Source organism: Phyllobates terribilis, unplaced genomic scaffold (assembly GCF_046119375.1).
Source record: "Phyllobates terribilis strain yellow unplaced genomic scaffold, ASM4611937v1 Scaffold_9__5_contigs__length_417890890, whole genome shotgun sequence".
NCBI classification, from domain to species: Eukaryota; Metazoa; Chordata; class Amphibia; order Anura; family Dendrobatidae; genus Phyllobates; species Phyllobates terribilis.
Window position 1 is genome coordinate 99,884,264 of NW_027362769.1, and position 18,443 is coordinate 99,902,706.

An 18,443-nucleotide genomic window follows, 5' to 3' on the forward strand; every position below is an offset into this window, starting at 1 on the left:
CTAGATATCAATAGTGCTTCAACATTTAGAGCTGAAATCTGCTGGCTGAGTGTAGGCACGGCTCTTTCTCTAGTGATCGGTGTTGGTCCTTATTTCAGATACTGGACAGTAATTAGAGATAAGACAAGCTATTAGGGTGGCTAAGCTTGATGACTGCTGCCGGTAGCATTCAGGAACAAATGCAGCTTTAAAGGCCCCGTCACACTTAGCGACGCTACAGCGATCCTGACAACGATACGACCTGTCAGGGATTCTTGCTGCGTCGCTATGTGATCGCTGGTGAGCTGTCAAACAGGCAGGCTCACCAGCGATCAGGGGATCAGCGACATTGTGGAAAGAATCTTTCCACGATGTCCTGCTCCGGTTACCAGCCTGCTGAAGCAGGAGCAGGCTGGTAACCATGATAAACAGCGGGTTACTAGGGGCACACGCGCACCTTGTAACCCGCTGTTTATCATGGTTACCAGCCTGATCGCTGCTCCCGCTGGTCACACACAGTGATGTGTGCTGACCAGCGGGAGGGCAAAGACCAAAAAATGGTCCAGGACATTTTGAAGCGATCAGCGACCTCACAGCAGGGGCCTGATCGCTGCAAAGTGTCACACATAGCGACATCGCTGGTGAGGTCGCTGTTGCGTCACCAAAACCGTGACACAGCAGCGATCTCGCTAGCGATCTCGCTATGTGAGACGGGGGCTTTAGACTACAATACTAGATGTTAGGCCTCCTTCACTCCTCCGTGTTTCCAGTGAGTGTGTTATCGTTTTTTTTCATGGATACCACACGTGCCCATTATAACCTATGGTGCTATGCACATGTCCGTGATTTTACACGAACCTTGTGTCTGTGCAAAACACACGGAGACATGTCTGTTGTTTTTTTTTCTGGCAGCACGGATGACAAGGGCCAATACAAGTCTATGGATCTGTGAAAAACACGTGTGCTGTGCATGGTTAACATTGCAAAGTATAAGAAGCTTTGCAATTTATTTTTCCATACCTGAAAAACATTTATGGGGAAAAACCTACACCGTGGATGGACACCCGGACAATACAGTTACCGTTTTTTCACCTACATGTTTTATATGGATGTGTGAAGGAGGTCTAAATGAGGACCAGTACAGGTTCCGCAATTTAACTTATTAAAATTGTGTACAACCTTACCTTAATATGTAAATGATGTCTGTCTGTAAAATGGTCATTTAAAAAAGAAATGTATTCCTCAAGACTTGTTTCCATCACAGCAACTTTGGTTTTTTACGTTTTTACCTTGCACTTTTTCTATCATCTTTAGCCATACGAAGGCTTGTTTTTTGTGGGATGAGTTGTAGTTTTGAGTGACACTTTTCATGTTACCATAGAATGTACTGAAAAATGGGAATAAAAATTCCAAATTAAATGAACTAGTGAAAAAATTGCAATTCTGCCATTTGGTTTTGGGGCTTGATATTTTTTTTACTGTTTTCATTGCATGGTAATGACCTAACATCATGATTCTCAAGGTAGGTACAATTGTGACGATACCAAATTGCAGAATTTTTTTTTCTTTTTTAAAGTGGTGAAAACAAATTCAGAAGTTTGAAAAAGAAAAATAGTTTTGCGTTGCGATTTTCCGAGACACACAGAACCCAATTTATCAAGACTGGCGATTTTCTCACCCGTCTTGATGAGGGGGGCATGGAAGAGTCTGGCGCTCCTTATTAATTAAGTGGTTCACATCTCTTTATGAATCTGAAACATCTAACAAGTGATGTGCCCCTTCATGTGCCGTGACAGAAATCTTAAGCCCCCGTCTCACATAGCGAGATCGCTGCTGTGTCACGGTTTTGGTGACGCAACAGCGACCTCACCAGCGATGTCGTTATGTGTGACACTTTGCAGCGATCAGGCCCCTGCTGTGAGGTCGCTGATCGCTGCAAAGTGTCCTGGACCATTTTTTGGTCGTTGCCCTCCCGCTGGTCAGCACACATCGCTGTGTGTGACCAGCGGGAGCAGCGATCAGGCTGGTAACCATGATAAACATCGGATTACTAGGGGCGCACGCGCACTTAGTAACCTGCTGTTTATCATGGTTACGAGCCTGCTAAAGTGAGCGGTAACCTCCTGCTCACTGTAGCAGAGTGGTAACCATGATAAACAACGGGTTACTAGGAGCGCGTGTGCCCCTAGTAACCCAATGTTTATCATGGTTACCAGCCTGCTCCTGCTTCAGCAGACTGGTAACCAGGAGCAGGACATCGTGGAAAGATTCTTTCCACGATGTCGCTGCTCCCCTGACAGGTCGTATCGTTGTCGGGATCATTGCAGCGTCGCTAAGTGTGACGGGGCCTTTACTCCAGTCTAGATTGAGTGGAGTAAGATTTTTGACACGTTACACCACAGCTTGCCATGAATTAGATGAGCTGTGGCGTCACGCACCCTCCTCCCACCCCAGCTCTGCCCATTTTAGCCGAGCTGGTAGAGACTTGCTTTGATGAATCAGGGCCAGAATATTTTTATATTTTTGCCACTAGAGCTGCATGAGGCCTTGTTTTTCTGTGCGGCGAGCTGAATTTTATTAATGCTAATTCATGTTAAATGCGACGGTTTGATCAGTTTTTGTTGCATTTTTTGGGGAGGTATGGTGACTGAAAAACCACAATTCTGGCTTTTTAGATGATTTTTTTTTCTCTTTACAGTGTTTACTGTCCTGGTTTAAATTATACTTTGATACACCAGACCTTTACGGATGTGACAATACTAAATATGTTTATTATTTTGGTTCTTCATTTTATATGGGGGAAAAGGTGGTGATCTAAAATTGATTTTTTTCTCCTCACCCATGACAGCACACCTTGAGAGAGGGATCCGCCCCCATCAAGGACAGGAAACAGTCTGAAATAAAAGGGCGGTACCTCTCCCTCACTTCAGTTAGTTTCCTGTCCTTGATGGGAACCTGTCTGGAAAAGAGCACTTACCTGGGTCTGTTCCGGTGTGGAAGAGCAGGCACTGGCCTGTGCACCAGGTTCCAGCCTCCAGAAGCTCCATCCGCAGCTCCTTTGGGTCCTGCGTCGGAGCGGGCCCACGCGGTGAGGCAGGCTCTGGCTTCCCGTAGACCGCTGCGCCACCCTCCCCCTGCCGCTTCTGTCGGCCGTGTTCCGGAGCGGCAACTTCCGGTTATGACGCGCCTGACGTCACTGCGCGGGGCACGCCGGGAGACGTCGGGGCGGTTCCCGATCCAAGATGGCGGCGCCCTGTAAAGCGCTCCCGGGCCGTTTTTTTCTGTGGAGCCTCGGCCTGGGAAGGAGGGGGAGGGCCCTTGAACCGGAGGAGGTTCTGGATGGCCCTATATTATGGGGGGGGTGGTTATCCTGGAGCGTGGCACGCTTCTGCAAGATGGCTGACCAGGATAGTCAAGAGCAGCAGCTAACCCCCCCCCCCCCACCTCAGCAACGGAAGAGGCAGACGGACGCCTCTCACACGGACAGCCGCTCGAGCAAGGTATCAAACACCTCTGGACCATCCAGAAAGGAATCATTGCTTGTTCCGCTATAGCCTCCGAATCCGGTACCCGTTTGTGACTTCGTGAATGTCACCTTTTTGAAATGGGAAGTCTCTTATGTGCTTCCTTCTGTAGGAGCCTAAGAAGAGTAGCGCCAAGCAAAAGCACAGGATTTGTGCCCTATGCCAAACTTCCCTTCCCATAGATTGGCAAAAGCTGCTTTGCCTGAACTGCATTAATAAAACTATAGCAGAAAATTTTCTGGATTTCGCATCCAATCTGAAATCCATAGTCCACGCAGAGGTTCAGGGGTCCCTGAAGGGGTTGTTTAGGGGGAAGAAAAGATCCCATAGAGAAGTCTCCTCCAACTCTGATTCCTCCCAGTCCGAGGATTTATGGCTGAGTGATTCATCATCCTCTTCCTCATCGGATAACAGTAGACCCTGCTTCCCCATGGAGGGTACGGACAAACTGGTCAGAGCAGTCAGATCAATCATGCGTCTGGGGGAGGAGAAAGCATCCAAATCCCGGGAAGACTTTGTTTGCGGGCCTTGGAGAAAAAAAGACGCTCCTTCCCAGTAAACACTAAAATTCAGGGCCTCATTGACCGAGCGTGAAAGAAACCAGAGAGATCAGGGGCCTTACCCTCCTTCTCTAAAAGAAGGTACCCCTTTGAGGAGAAGGACTCTGACCCTTGGGATAAAATCCCTAAAGTTGACAGGACTGTAGCCAGGTCATCCAAAAAATCTTCTCTACCCTTGGAGGATTCAGGCGTCCTAAAGGATGCCCTTGATAAAAAGGCTGACTCCTTTCTACGTCACACTTGGGAAGCTGCAGGAGGAGGCCTGAAGCCTGCAGTAGCTGGCACCTGTGTGGCAAGGTCTCTCATGGTGTGGCTCCAACAATTGGAAGACCAACTTAGGGATAAAAAGATCCCTAGGGATAGAATCCTTTCAAATCTGCCCCTAATGCAGGCAGCATCTGCCTTCCTAGCTGACTCTTCAGCGGACTCTGTTAGACTCTCGGCTAGATCAGCAAGTCTATCTAATGCTGCCAGATGGGCCTTGTGGCTCAAGGGTTGTCCAGACGACCTACAATCCAAACATAAATTATGTTCCCTCCCGTGTGACGGCAGACTCCTGTTTGGCCAGAAGCTGGATGACCTTAGAGAAGGCTGGCGATAGGAACAAAGGGTTCCCAGGATTTTCAGGGGACTCAAAAAGATTTAGTTTTCGGAGGAGAAAATTTAATCTGGGTCGCCCTCCGGGAGACAAGAGAAGATGGGAGTCCAAATCCAAGAAGGAATCAGGCTATATGTTTGGAGAACCGTCCTCCAATACAAAAAAGTCTTCCCAATGATGCCAGGCCGGAGGTAGGTGGGGAGGCTTTCCCACTTTATTCCAGCTTGGGAAGCCATTACATCAAACCCCTGGATTCTGAATGTTGTGAGTGGTGCCCTGAAGATACGGTTTAGCCAGATTCCTCGCCGGACCTTTATAATTACCCCCAAGAGGAAGGTCCAGGAAGAACAGATAGCCCTGGAGTCAGAAATATTAGGGCCAGTAGAGAAACGGGTCCTTCTCGAAGTTCCGATACCACAAAGGAGGAAGGGATTCTATTCCCCTCTGTTCATGATAAAAAAAAACAATGGGTCCTTAAGGACCATCATCAACCTCAGGAGTCTAAACCAGTTGATGGAGAACCAGACTTTCAAGATGGAGTCAGTGGGCTCAGCAGTAAAACTCTTGCACCACAATTTCTTTATGGCAGTAATAGACTTGAAGGATGCATATTATCACGTCCCAATTCATCCAGACCACCAGAAATATCTGAGAGTAGCCCTGTTCATTCAGAAAGAGTTGAGGCATTTTCAGTTTACTGCCCTACCCTTCGGCCTCTCCATAGCTCCGAGAATATTCACAAAGTTAATAGCGGAAGTAACAGCCTTTCTACGAATCAAAAACGTAGTGATCATTCCCTATTTAGATGACTTTTTGGTAATAGGAAAATCAGAAGTCCACTGCTCCAGTCATCTTCTAGAAGTCACCGCGGTGTTGCAACAGCTAGGGTGGTTGGTAAATACCCAAAAGTCAAAATTAACCCCCTCAAGGACTCAGGTCTTCCTAGGTCTAATCCTGGATTCTCGTCTTCAAGCCTGCTTCCTCCCAGAAGACAAGGTCCGCAAAATAATCAATTTAGTCTTGAAAGCCATGCGGTCTCCAGTGATGTCCCTCCTGGGCTCTATGACGGCCTGTCTCCCAGCAGTCAGATGGGCTAAAGGGCATGTGAGACTTCTTCAGTGGGAGGTCCTGTCAGCGCAGAGGTCCTGTCAGCGCAGAGGTCCTTCAACGGGCGTTTAGAAAGCAAGTTTTCTCTCTCCCTAGAAGCTGTAGATTCCCTTTCATGGTGGACAGACAGGAAAAATCTGACCTCAGGCGTGCAGTGGTCCAGACCAGTAGATCGGGTGATTACAACCGATGCGAGCTGCTCCGGATGGGGGGGTCATCTAGCAGAGCTCTCAGTACAGGGTCACTGGGCATACCACGAGATGGGGGCATCCTCAAACTTAAAAATACTTTGGGCAGTGGAGAAATCCCTGATAGGCTTCCTTCCTCACATTCAGGGTCACCACGTCCAGGTCAGGTCCGACAACCGGACAACAGTGGCCTATGTAAATCACCAGGGAGGAACAAGGTCATGCTCCCTGATGGCTGTGGTAGACAGAATCCTACACCTGGCAGAGCAACACCTCCCATGCCTCAGTGCCCTTCACATAAGGGGGGTGGAAAACGTAATGGCAGATTTTCTCAGCCGCCACACCCTAAGACAGGGGGAGTGGAGCTTAAACCTGGGGGTCTTCCAACAGATTGTCCAGTTATGGGGACAGCCAGACATAGATCTGTTCGCCACAAGAGCAAACAGGAAGGTAGACAGATTCTGTTCCTTAAACCCAGCAGAAAATCCACATGCTGTAGATGCCCTCCAGATTCCTTGGAAGTTCAGAAAGGCCTATGCCTTTCCCCCATTAGTAATGGTTCCAGCAGTGGTGAGGAAGATTCGGGAGGATGCCGCAAGGATAATTCTTATAGCCCCTTTTTGGCCCAAGAGGCCTTGGTTCTCCCTGCTTCGACAAATGTCGGTTTCAGATCCCTGGGTTCTACCAGAGAGGCCGGACCTTCTCATTCAGGGACCCGCATTCCACGCCCCAGCCAGAGGTTTCCATCTTGCGGCGTGAAATTTGAGAGGTCACTACTTAATAACAAGGGGTTTTCACCAGGGTTAGTCTCTACCTTGCTGGGTAGCAAGGGAATCCTGGAGTTTCTGCAAAAGGGGCGTGACCTGGGTCTAGCCACGGGGACTCTTAAAGTTCAGGTGTCGGCCTTGGGGGCGCTCTATAATTGTAACTTGGCTGGGAACAGGTGGGTCTCTAGATTTATCAAGTCCTGTGCCAAAGCCAGACCGGTTCGGTCCCTTAGAGTTCCTTCCTGGGACCTGAATTTGGTCTTGAACGCACTTACCAGTGACCCGTTCGAGCCCCTACAGGATGTCTCTCCAAAGATCCTCACCCTTAAGACCATCCTCTTAGTGGCCTTAACGTCAGCTCGTAGGGTGGGTGACCTGCAGGCCCTTTCGGTTGATCCTCCGTACACACAAATTTATGATAAGGTCACCTTGCGACCAGATCCAGCATACCTTCCCAAAGTGGTATCTAGATTTCACTGTAACCAGGAGATTGTACTACCCTCATTTTGCAGCAATCCAAAAAACCCAGTGGAAGTTAGGTTCCATAACCTAGATGTTAGAAGATCCCTACTACAGTACATTAACATGACTAGTGTGTTGAGGAAGGACCATTCCTTGTTCCTGGCCTTTCAGGGGAATAGGAAAGGTCACGGGGTGTCCAAGGGTACCATTTCTAGGTGGCTTAGGGAGGCCATTTGTTTAGCATATACATCCACAGGAGTTCCGGCCCCGAACAATGTCAAGGCTCATTCCATCAGAGCCGTCGCAACCTCCTGGGCGGAGAGGGCAGACGTCTCAATCGATCAGATATGTAGAGCTGCTACTTGGTCTACACTATCGGTTGGATCTGTCCTCCTCTGACCTTACCTTTGGGAGAAGGGTACTTCAGGCGGTGGTCCCTCCCTAGGGTGCTCATAATTCTCCAAAATTCTCTCAAGGTGTGCTGTCATGGGTAAGGGGAAAACACCAAGGTTACTTACCGGTTTTTCCTAAACCCATGACAGCACCTGTAGCCGTGTCCCCCCCCCCCCCCCCCCCCCCTATTTTTCTGTTTCTCACACCCTGGTGTGCACTGTTTGGGGTGTTATATACATTGTAGGTGTTGGTTATATGTCTAACCTTTTTGGGAGGTCCTCTCAATGCTCTGTAAACAACTGAAGCGAGGGAGAGGTACCGCCCTTTTATTTCAGACGGCTTCCTGTCCTTCATGGGGCGGATCCCTCTCTCAAGGTGTGCTGTCATGGGTTCAGGAAAAACCGGCTACCGGTAAGTAACCTTGGTGTTTTATATACATATTCAAAAACTTATTTTTATTCACTACTTTTGTGTTTAGTCTCTTTAGAGGAAACTTCAACCTACAGTCATCTGATAGATTATGCTATATAGTGTAATACAATAACAATATTGCAATTTATAGTGAAAATGGAAGTTTCCTATGAAGCATCATAGGAATTTCATAGGACTACCAAGATAGCGGTGACAAGGGTTTTCAACAAGCCCCCAGCTGCCACACTAATTCATCGGTGCCTGTAAAGTACCAAGATGGCAGTAACCCGGGCCTTCAGAAAGGCCTCTGGCTGCTATGGTAAAATATTAATGTCCTGCAATCATGTTGCAGGGTGGTTGATAGGAGTTTGTGTATGCACGCACTGTCATCAGCAGCATATAAATGATTAACAGCAGCGATCGGAGCTGAGCGTCCCTAGCTGCTGCTATTAGAGACAGATAACATAGTCTGCACCTACCGTGTGCAGAGGAAGGTTCACTCCTTGAATGCCTACACATGCTGATGTACTTGTATGTCATTTTGCGTTAAGGTTAGCGTAGAAAGGGAGTAGCTTTGCCTACCAATCTCTTGCAATGTCTTGTCCTGTCTGTTATAATACATCACTGTATTTTTTAGTTATTTCATCTGCTGTATGTGATGACTTGCTTTCTGTCTTCTTCATATTTAGACTATTCATTTTAAAATGAAGCTACTCTTTAAATCAGAAAAACAAAGATGAGATGAGCGATTTCCCCTAAGTAGCATTGTTTATTACTGCCGCTATGACTTATCTATTAGGTCCATGCAGCGATAACTTTCCCTGGAGTTCAGTTTCAGCTCATTAAGCTTGAGTGAAATAATTAGTTGCTCAAGTAATGTTCTTGCAGGAAATGTGTGCATTAAATTAAAATATGGCAGGATCTGAACAACTTAGTTTTCTGCGCGCCACACAACATCTGTGCATTGTGCGCGGTTTACCTGAATGTGCTGTGATATCCTAGTCTGCTTCTTCTCACTTTTTCTCTGTATGTATGCCCTTTTCCGTCTAAGTTCAGAACTTCATCTTTGGGGTCTGAGATCCAATTTCCGTGGGTTTGGGGGTCTTGAGATTGAACACATTAATTTAGGCAAATGATTGTTCTCCTCAAAGACTATTGTAAGAGTAGAGTGTCAAAGACTGAATCTCTTTTGCCTCTAATGTCCCCGAACCCTGTAAGAGGTTTGCTCGCAATGACCTCCCTAATTTGGTTCTCTCTTTATCAGCCAGAGTGAAGAGCTTCTACATAATAGTAGGGGGGCCTGCACGGATGGTAAATTACATGGTCATCTACTGCACAAAAAATGTATGTCAGGCTTTTGCTTTTCATGGAAATGACTGCTGAATGGCAGAGTCACTTCTCTTCGAGGGAACCAGTCAGTCCAATTTTAGTGCTTAGACTAGTGGTAAAGATTTATAGGTGTTAGGATTACTACAAAACATGTATTATTTTTAGTATTTTTCTATGTGCCAACGCTGAGAAATTAAGCTTTGAGGCCTCAAGCAAATTAACCTGGAAGTGCATTGTGGGCGTGTCTGTTTCCTTTGAGACACTGACACGCCCATTCCCAATGCACTTCCATATAAATTTACATGTGGCTTCAAAGCTTGATTTCTCAGCCCTGGTACCCCAGATCACTTCAAAACAGGAATAATTTTTCTTGTTGTAGTAGGAGCTGTTCAGTCATACCACCAGTTTGAGTAGTAAAATGGTCCCAATAGATTCCCTTTAAAAATATATTTTGTTATAATAGCCAATTCTCTGCGCACCACGAAGATGGGATGAGATGACCATTGCAGTCCTTCCTCCACTTTTCCATAACACACCTTGTTTCCTGTATCTTTTATAAGCATACCGAATAGAAAGGCTTCTGTTTTGCATTTTTCCATCAGTGGATACTAAAGTTTTTATTTTTTTTTTAACCTGAGGTATACATTTGCTATTAGTAGCACTGGATAATTTTGGAAAGTGCTTCCTCAGTGTAATTCATAGATCACCATGGCTTTTCTACAGATTGTTTAGAGAGCAGATGATAAAACAGCATGAACTTCTGTATTTAGGGGATCTTGCTGATCTGAGATTAATTTGATTTATAACATCGGGGCTGCTGTAGACACAAGGCTCCTTAATGATAATATACTGCAGCATGCGGAGGGGGGTGCAGAGCGGCTGCATTGTGGAAAGGCAATAATCCAGATAGCGTCTTGCCACAGATGACAATACTTTAACTTTGAAGAAAACATTATCATATTGAATATTTACTGGCTTCACATCCGCAGATATAAATATTTATGTCCATTGCATTCTGAATTCTTCTTGGTCGGAAAATCCATATCTTGCTTGAGCTCTGACGACTGATTTACAACGTAATGATAAAGCTCTGTAATATTGCTCCATGGTGGTCATTTTTCGTAAAAAATTTGACAGCAGTATATCTTAAAACTCTTAAAAAGGAATAATAAAATAAATATACTGATCTATAGTCTACTGGGAAAGAGACTTCGATATTGAAAATCGTGGCTCCTACATCTGTACAACTGTATGGATCTTGTGTGTTTGATATAGGCATTAGTGATAAGCGAGCATGCTCGTTAAACCCTTTAAACGAGCACGCTCGGGTGCTCACCGAGTATTTTGTTGTGCTCGGCATTTCTTTTACTGTCGCCACAGCTGCATGTGTCACGGCTGTTAGACAGCTATGACACATGCATGGATTGCCTGACAAACAGGCAATCCCTGCATGTGTCACAGGTGTATGACAGATGTGACACATGCAGGCGTGGCGACACTTTCATCGATGCCGAGCATGCTGCAAATACTCGCCGAGCACCCGAGGGATTAACAATTCATACTCGCTCAACACTAATAGACATATTCAATCTTGAGCCCTATTAAAGACAGACTGAAGACCCCCCTCTTCCCATACACATCCCGATGATTTCTGTGAATGGGCAGATGATATCAGGGGAGATAAGTAGCGATCAGTTTAAATTTATTGTCCACTACATTTTTAATTATAAAAGTGGGCCCACACAAAGTTGCCTACTAACAAGTAATGTAGCACTCTGTAGTGCTTTAGCATGTAAATATGAAATTTGAATTGCATTACTGCTCTAGATAATAGGAAGAAATGAAGATACTTGGCACATAATTTGGCCAATTCATGCATGCCCAGCAACCAACAACAAGGCGATCTACTTTTGCTGGGAACCTAACCTAATGCGAATCCTCTCCTAGGCTGGACCCTACATTTATATGGGTAGGTAGGATCCTGCTGTAATTAAAACTGCCTCGGGCTGATGGGTGGAGTGCTCAGTCAGAGAGCCAATATACAAATGGCAAAAAGACTGACTGTCACTTCCAAATCAGAAAACTGGTGTGTACAGGTGCGAACTAAGAGAAGCCATCTCTATACATAACTAACAAATAAAGTTGCACTCTGTAGCGCTATAGCATGTGAACATGAAATATATGAAATTTGAATTGCATTACTTCTCTAGATAATAATTCAAAATGAAGATACTTGGCACATAATCACATAAAGCAAAAGGAGATCGCCTTGTCATTGGCTGCTTGGCATACATGAATTGGCCAAATTATGTGCTAAGTATCTTCATTTTTTCTATTAGCACTACAGAGTGCTACTTTATTTGTTAATTATGTATAGAGATGGCTACTCTTAGTATGCAACCTGTACACACCAGTTTTCTGTTTGCAAGTGATGGTCAGTCTTTTGTTATTTAAACTTGCCTACTAGACCTCGGCCATTACTCTGCTCCGCTGCCAGTGTACTCCGCCGGTATCATCAACCCCTCTTCCAGTGGTGAACATTCTATGACTGTTGCAGCAAGTCGCTGATTGCCTGCAGCCGTCACGTGGTGCCCAAGCCTGAAAAGAGAACTAGGAGACGGTGTCTTCCTGTTCGGATGGAAGGTCACTTCTGCAGCCAATCAATGGCCACTGTGTTTTTTTCTTCTATTTGAACAACTATGAGCACATTTAAGAATGTAGGGAACAATCCTTTTAAATGTCCGATCTTTTCATTTTCCTGGCCAATGAGACATGATGTCTGGCAGCAGCTTACTCTGCGCTCGTTCGGTTCAGAATGACGCACAGCTCATGTTAAATATTTCCAACTTAACAAAGAGAACTCCTTTTTTTTATTCATGCCAAGACTGCCATAGCTGAAGAAGATTGTCGTAGGTCAACGAGCAACTTATTTTAGGGAGGAAGGTTGCTTTTGGCTACATAGTCGGTGGCTGTGCAGGAAAAGGTGAACAGAGCTGTCAAGGGGAAAAAAAGTGGCATTGCGCTTTCCTAGTGTAATTGCCACTTGTCTTTAGTGATTGATGTGATTTACAGTCTTCGGACCCCTACCATTCAGACATTGGTGACATATAGTAGGAACATGCTGCTAATGTCATTTTAACATCCAGGAAAGTGGTCATTGACCATCATGGACACTATTCATCACTTAGATAGACATGTATATTTTACTTATGACTTCATGTCTAAAGTACAAGAGTTAAACGGACAGATTGTGGTTTATAAGGGTTATGTGATTTACTCGAAGGCGGAGTACAATTTGTGTAGAACTAGAATTATGTCGGGTCGTCTGACATAAGGCTTAGATATTAGGTCGGGTAGATTACTAGCCTCGAACCTATGTTTAGCCACTGTGATCTCATACAAATATAGCGATATTGCTGTAGTAATGCTCCTTTTATTTTATAGCATTTCCAGCTTTATTATTTCTTACTCTGTCTTGCTGCTTGTGACAGTATATGAGGACAACCCTCTACGACGTGGCCACCGGTGCACAGTAATGTGCTGCAGGATGTGATGATTCTGCAGAATTATATGACCCTCCATAGAGGATCTGGAGGCTACGATGAGCCACATTACACAGCGAATTAGCCATTAAGACTTGCTGGAAATCTCTTGCTGTTTAGAGAGATGGTTGCAAACATTTTTTTTTTTTTTATGTATTGTGTTAATGATTGAAACAAGCATTGTAACGGTCGTCTTTACACATGGAATCATGCCTGGAGCAAGGAAATGTTCCTGGTTGATAAAGAATTGCTAATTCTCTGGTCAGTAATGCTTCCGTGTTTGCAAAAGTTCCCCTGTCACTCCACTACGCCTGAACATATGCATACACAAGATACCTGGCTTTAAAGCCTTACAAGCCTTGCGGACCGTGAATGTTGGTGCCATTTTTAAGCCTTTTTTTTGTTTTCCCAGTAGGAGCTATGTAGATTAGCTGGCAAAGGTAGAAAATGTGTATTTCAGGGAGCCATTCTCTGCTTAATGCATAGGCACACAGGCGCTTCTTCCTTCATAGTGTTTTAAATGATCCATCTGGTAAAAGGTTCTGGAAAGGCAGCCTCCTCCCGTCATTACATTTGATTTAGTTTGCGTGTTGCTTTTATAATTAAATTGAAGCGTCCTTTTTGGCTCTGCTTTAAAGAATATATTCGGGGAACTGTAATAAAGTGTTCTCATTTGCTAACTCCTGCTCCCAAGAATGCACGTGGATTAGAGAAATGCAGGAAGGCAAATTTACGATGTCCGAGTCAACTTGTGAACAGATTTTATTTTACCAGGGCCCACGCACAAGACTTTTTGGGTGGAAGATTGTCTGTAAAGTTATTCCTCTGTTAGATCACACAAAATTAGATATTTTAAGTGGAATAATTAAAAAGATATATATATATATATATATATATATATATTTATTTAAAGCTCCACTCCAGCGGTTTTTTTTTGTTTTTTCTTTACCACTGGAGTGGTGCCACTAATCTACCGTATTTTGCGGATTATAAGACGCACCCCAAATTATGTGGTGGAAAGTAGGGGAAATTTTAAAAAAAAATGGTGGTGCAGTCTTATAGTTCGTTTTAATGCTAGCTTACCTGGGGGGCAGCTGCGGTGGAGTGGGGTCACAGGAGGCAGGGTCGTTGCTTTACGAGGCTGGTGGCAGTAGGAGCTGGGCGATGATGCGGAGCCTGGGCTCTCATGAGACGTCAGCGAGTCATTCCATGTCAAGTGGACCAGTGGTCCCCACTCGACCTTCTCCGATTTTGCTGAAAATTTATAAGGATGTACATGTATGTTTGAAAAGAGGTTCTGTAAATTTTTAGGGCCAGTTCTCAAATACATTGGGCACTGTTGACCTTTCACTGGAGGTTCCACCAAGCCTGCGGCTTCAGCTAAGAGGATTTTGCAAACTTTGGCACATAGCCATTAGAGTTCTATACTGGCTATGATGCTGAAATTTGGCATACTAGCTCAACTTTTGCTGCTAAACACGATAAAATTATTACCGGCTATGACAAAACAATATTTTGGCCGCAATTTTGTGTCAAAGTAGCTTGTGAAACGCGTCGCATAAAATTTATGCCAAACTTTGCCCATATATAACTCAAGACCAAAAACCAATAGTAACTGGTGCTTTGCCCTGTACACCAAACATCTACATGACTATGCATTGCTGCAATATCACGGTCAAATCATATGTATCTGTGGAAATATTCACACCCACATATGATGAAAAACGTAAAAAAAAAACTAATTTTACCTATTTTTAGGTCAAATTTCTCAAAAAGGGTACCCCTAAAATATATTAATTCTGATATCATTAGAAAGAGCACATTTTTCTCTACAAGGATCATTGTTTGTTTTTTTTTTGGAGTCTCTCAGTTTAAGAAAAGAAAAATGCCACTGAACATGGTGTTATTCATTAATAAGCAATGAATGGTAACTGCACTATTCAAACCCTTGCGTTGGTCCATGGTGGTTATACCACAACCAATTCCCTAAGAATTGGTATTATAATCCTATTAAGAATTGTAATAATGCTGTCTTTCGAGAATTGGCAGCCCCATCGCCTAGGAGCCATGGCCGATAGCCGTGCAAGGCCAGCCGCGGGCGGTCTCTTTATCGCAGGTTCCGAAGCCTGAGGGTGGGTGTCTTTGCCTAGGATCCCAAGCCTAATATTGGGTATCTTTTGTTTGTTCCCAAGCCATAATGTTCAGTCTAAGTGGTCTGGAATTGTTGCTGAATTTGCAACATAATCGGTTCAGAGAAGCTGTATTGTCGGCCCATTGCTGTTGCAGCTGGTGCTGGAATTATTGCAATGATTGACTGCTCGGGAATCCAGCATGTATCATTTCTCACAGGCCAGTGAAAGAAGCTAGCTGGTCCATGAGGATGCATAAAATTTATTAATGCATCATGGTCGTCGACTGAAATTTCAGAAATATTTCCAATCCACCAGTTCCTATCGTAAATGCAGGCAATGTATTGCCCTGGCTGGAGGTTTGCAATTGGCACAAAAGGCATTTCTGATCTGACAGATCTATCTACATGGGCAATGAAAGATGATGGGTCATTTGACACCCTTGAAATGCGAATCTTTTTGTCATCAATTGGCACAAACTGGTGATTTTCTCTTGTTCCAGCAATTGTATGTCCATCTTTGAACCTTTCCTCTTGAACTACCCGTATTTCGTCAATTTTTTCTTTTGGACCAAAAAAAAATTTGATTCCATGCAGTTGCTCGTTGCAAAAGTTGAATAAATCCACCGGGGTCAGTATTTGGTTTTCAGTTGGGCATTGAAGACTGGCACGAGCTGCCAACCTCTTTGCTGTCCCTCCAATCCCATCACAGGGCGACTTTCCATGACTGGTACCAAAAAAATTCCATTCAGCGCTGATATTGAAATCAGCATTGTGGTGGCACAAGTTGAGAAAATGTTTGAAATTTTTGTACTGGGCTGCAGATCCATCGCTGAAGTAGTGGATAGGACAAATCCCATAGATGAGTCTTGAGATACTCCACAATTACTGTTAAGAAAGTGTGGACTGCAACTGTGTCATGTCGTGAGCAAGCACTGATTATGCACAAGCTGATGTTCTGCGTAGCTTCACCATTTAACTCCTTGAAGTAAATTACAATTGGGTGTACTGTAGCTTGACTATTTTCCCAGTGGAAACCTTGAATGGCATCTTGAACAATAAATGAGTAATTTTCAGCAAAGTCCATAAGGATCACAAGCTCTCCAGGTCTCAGATTTTCCTTCAACGATTTCAAATAGCTACTTTGATGCTTGGCGATGTAGTGATGGCTACAAAGTTTAGAAATTTTCTAAACCAATTCTTCAATGAAATCTTCTATAGTCAGTTGTTTGGTATCAAGCGTGTCTCGATCAGTGTGAATCCATTGTTTGAACTCAATAATATCTTCAAGGTCACTGTTGACAAACACATTGACTAGAAATTCTTTTAAAACTTCAGGACCCGGGCATTTATCACAACGGCCAAGCATACAGTCCTTGGATTCAATTCCACAGACCATTTTGCATATGAGCTCTTTGTAGTCATCATTGATTGGGCATGCTGCAAGCATTAGTTTGACATTTTGGTGAATGGTACACACACAAACGGAATGTGTTCCAGCAGATCCAACGGTTATGCACCACTTTGGCCGAAGCTCACAAAACTTGGAAAATCCAATTTCAGGGCCATTCCGATCCCGATAGGCAACAAACATTTCTCTGATATTGCTCAGTAATAGTCGCTTTTGCATCTGCTTTTTTTCTCCTGCTATTCGCACTGATACATAGTCTTTTTTACCAGGGCACATTCGACTGAATTCATCATCCTCAAAAAATGCCTGCACCTTTTTCTTCACTTCCTCAGAAACTTTCTTGCCCATGTTCACATTTAAGCTTTCGAGCTTGTTTGACCATTCGTTCAGAGACACCGAATTCGTCTGATATAGCCTTAATGGACCAACTTTTAGGTGCCAATGTCAAGATTTGGACCTTTTCTGCCCGACTGGACACCTGCAGCTTTTGCTTCAAATCTGCCAAAAGGTGATTGTAATCCAGACACATTTTGCACTGTGCTGTTTTTGTTTGCTCAATATCTTTCGTCTCAAGCCCTCCAATTGAAGCACTCTTGCTAGAAAATGCATTTTGTACCTGGCTTATCTTTCTCCTTGCATATCCAAGTGAATCCCGCTGGCTTACCCGTGGATATTTCAGAGGAGAGATGCCAATGGATGTTAAGCTTGAATTTAGACTTTCAGGAGAACATTCCATTCCATCTGGATCTGATTCAGAGGAAACTGGATCAGCTGATTTTTTCCTGTTAGCAAATTCTTTTCGACATGATGCACACATCTTCTGGCCAGGCTTCACATCATTCTTTGTAAATTCTTTCAACTGGTCAGCTGCTAACAAACTGATAGCTCGCAAATTCTTTTTGGTGTTATGACCTTTCTTCCCAAAAGGATTGCAACACGATTTTTGCAAATGCTCATATTTGGTCAAGAATGAAGCTTCATGGTGTAAACAGATTTGTGAATGTTCGTCAAAATTTAGTCCCACTCGTCGACGCAGCAATTGCTGTTCATCCAATCCAAAGCTTGTAAACAATTTCAACTCATCCTTGCTATGGGTGAATGTCTTAAGGTGGCACTTCGAATTGTTCGCAAGGCCGATAGAGCACTGGGCCGATTGTTCATCAATTTCATTCTCCATCGCTAAAAAATAAATAATATATGCATTAAAATGTAACAATAGTCAATAACTTTTCATAAACAACCAGGTTTATAGGTTTTTGATTATAATAGACATTGCAAGCAACAATACAACTATGTAACATGTGATAAGAATCTGAAAATCAAACACAAAATCAATGCATTACGCGCATAAATAACACCATGTTCAGTGGCATTTTTCTTTCCTTAAACTGAGAGACTCCAAAAAAAAAAAAACAATGATCCTTGTAGAGAAAAATGTGCTGTTTCTAATGATATCAGAATTAATATATTTTAGGGGTACCCTTTTTGAGAAATTTGACCTAAAAATAGGTAAAATTCATTTTTTTTAAGTTTTTCATCATATGTGGGTGTGAATATTTCCACAAATACATACGATTTGACCGTGATATTGCAGCAATGCATAGTCATGTAGATGTTTGGTGTACAGGGCAAAGCACCAGTTACTATTGGTTTTTGGTCTTGTGTTATATATGGGCAAAATTTGGCATAAATTTTATGCGACGCGTTTTACAAGCTACTTTGACACAAAATTGCGGCCGAAATATTGTTTTGTCATAGCCGGTAATAATTTTATCGTGTTTAGCAGCAAAAGTTGAGCTAGTATGCCAAATTTCAGCATCATAGCCAGTATAGAACTCTAATGGCTATGTGCCAAAGTTTGCAAAATCCTCTTAGCTGAAGCCGCAGGCTTGGTGGAACCTCCAGTGAAAGGTCAACAGTGCCCAATGTATTTGAGAACTGGCCCTAAAAATTTACAGAACCTCTTTTCAAACATACATGTACATCCTTATAAATTTTCAACAAAATCGGAGAAGGTCGAGTGGGGACGATTTTTAAAACTGGT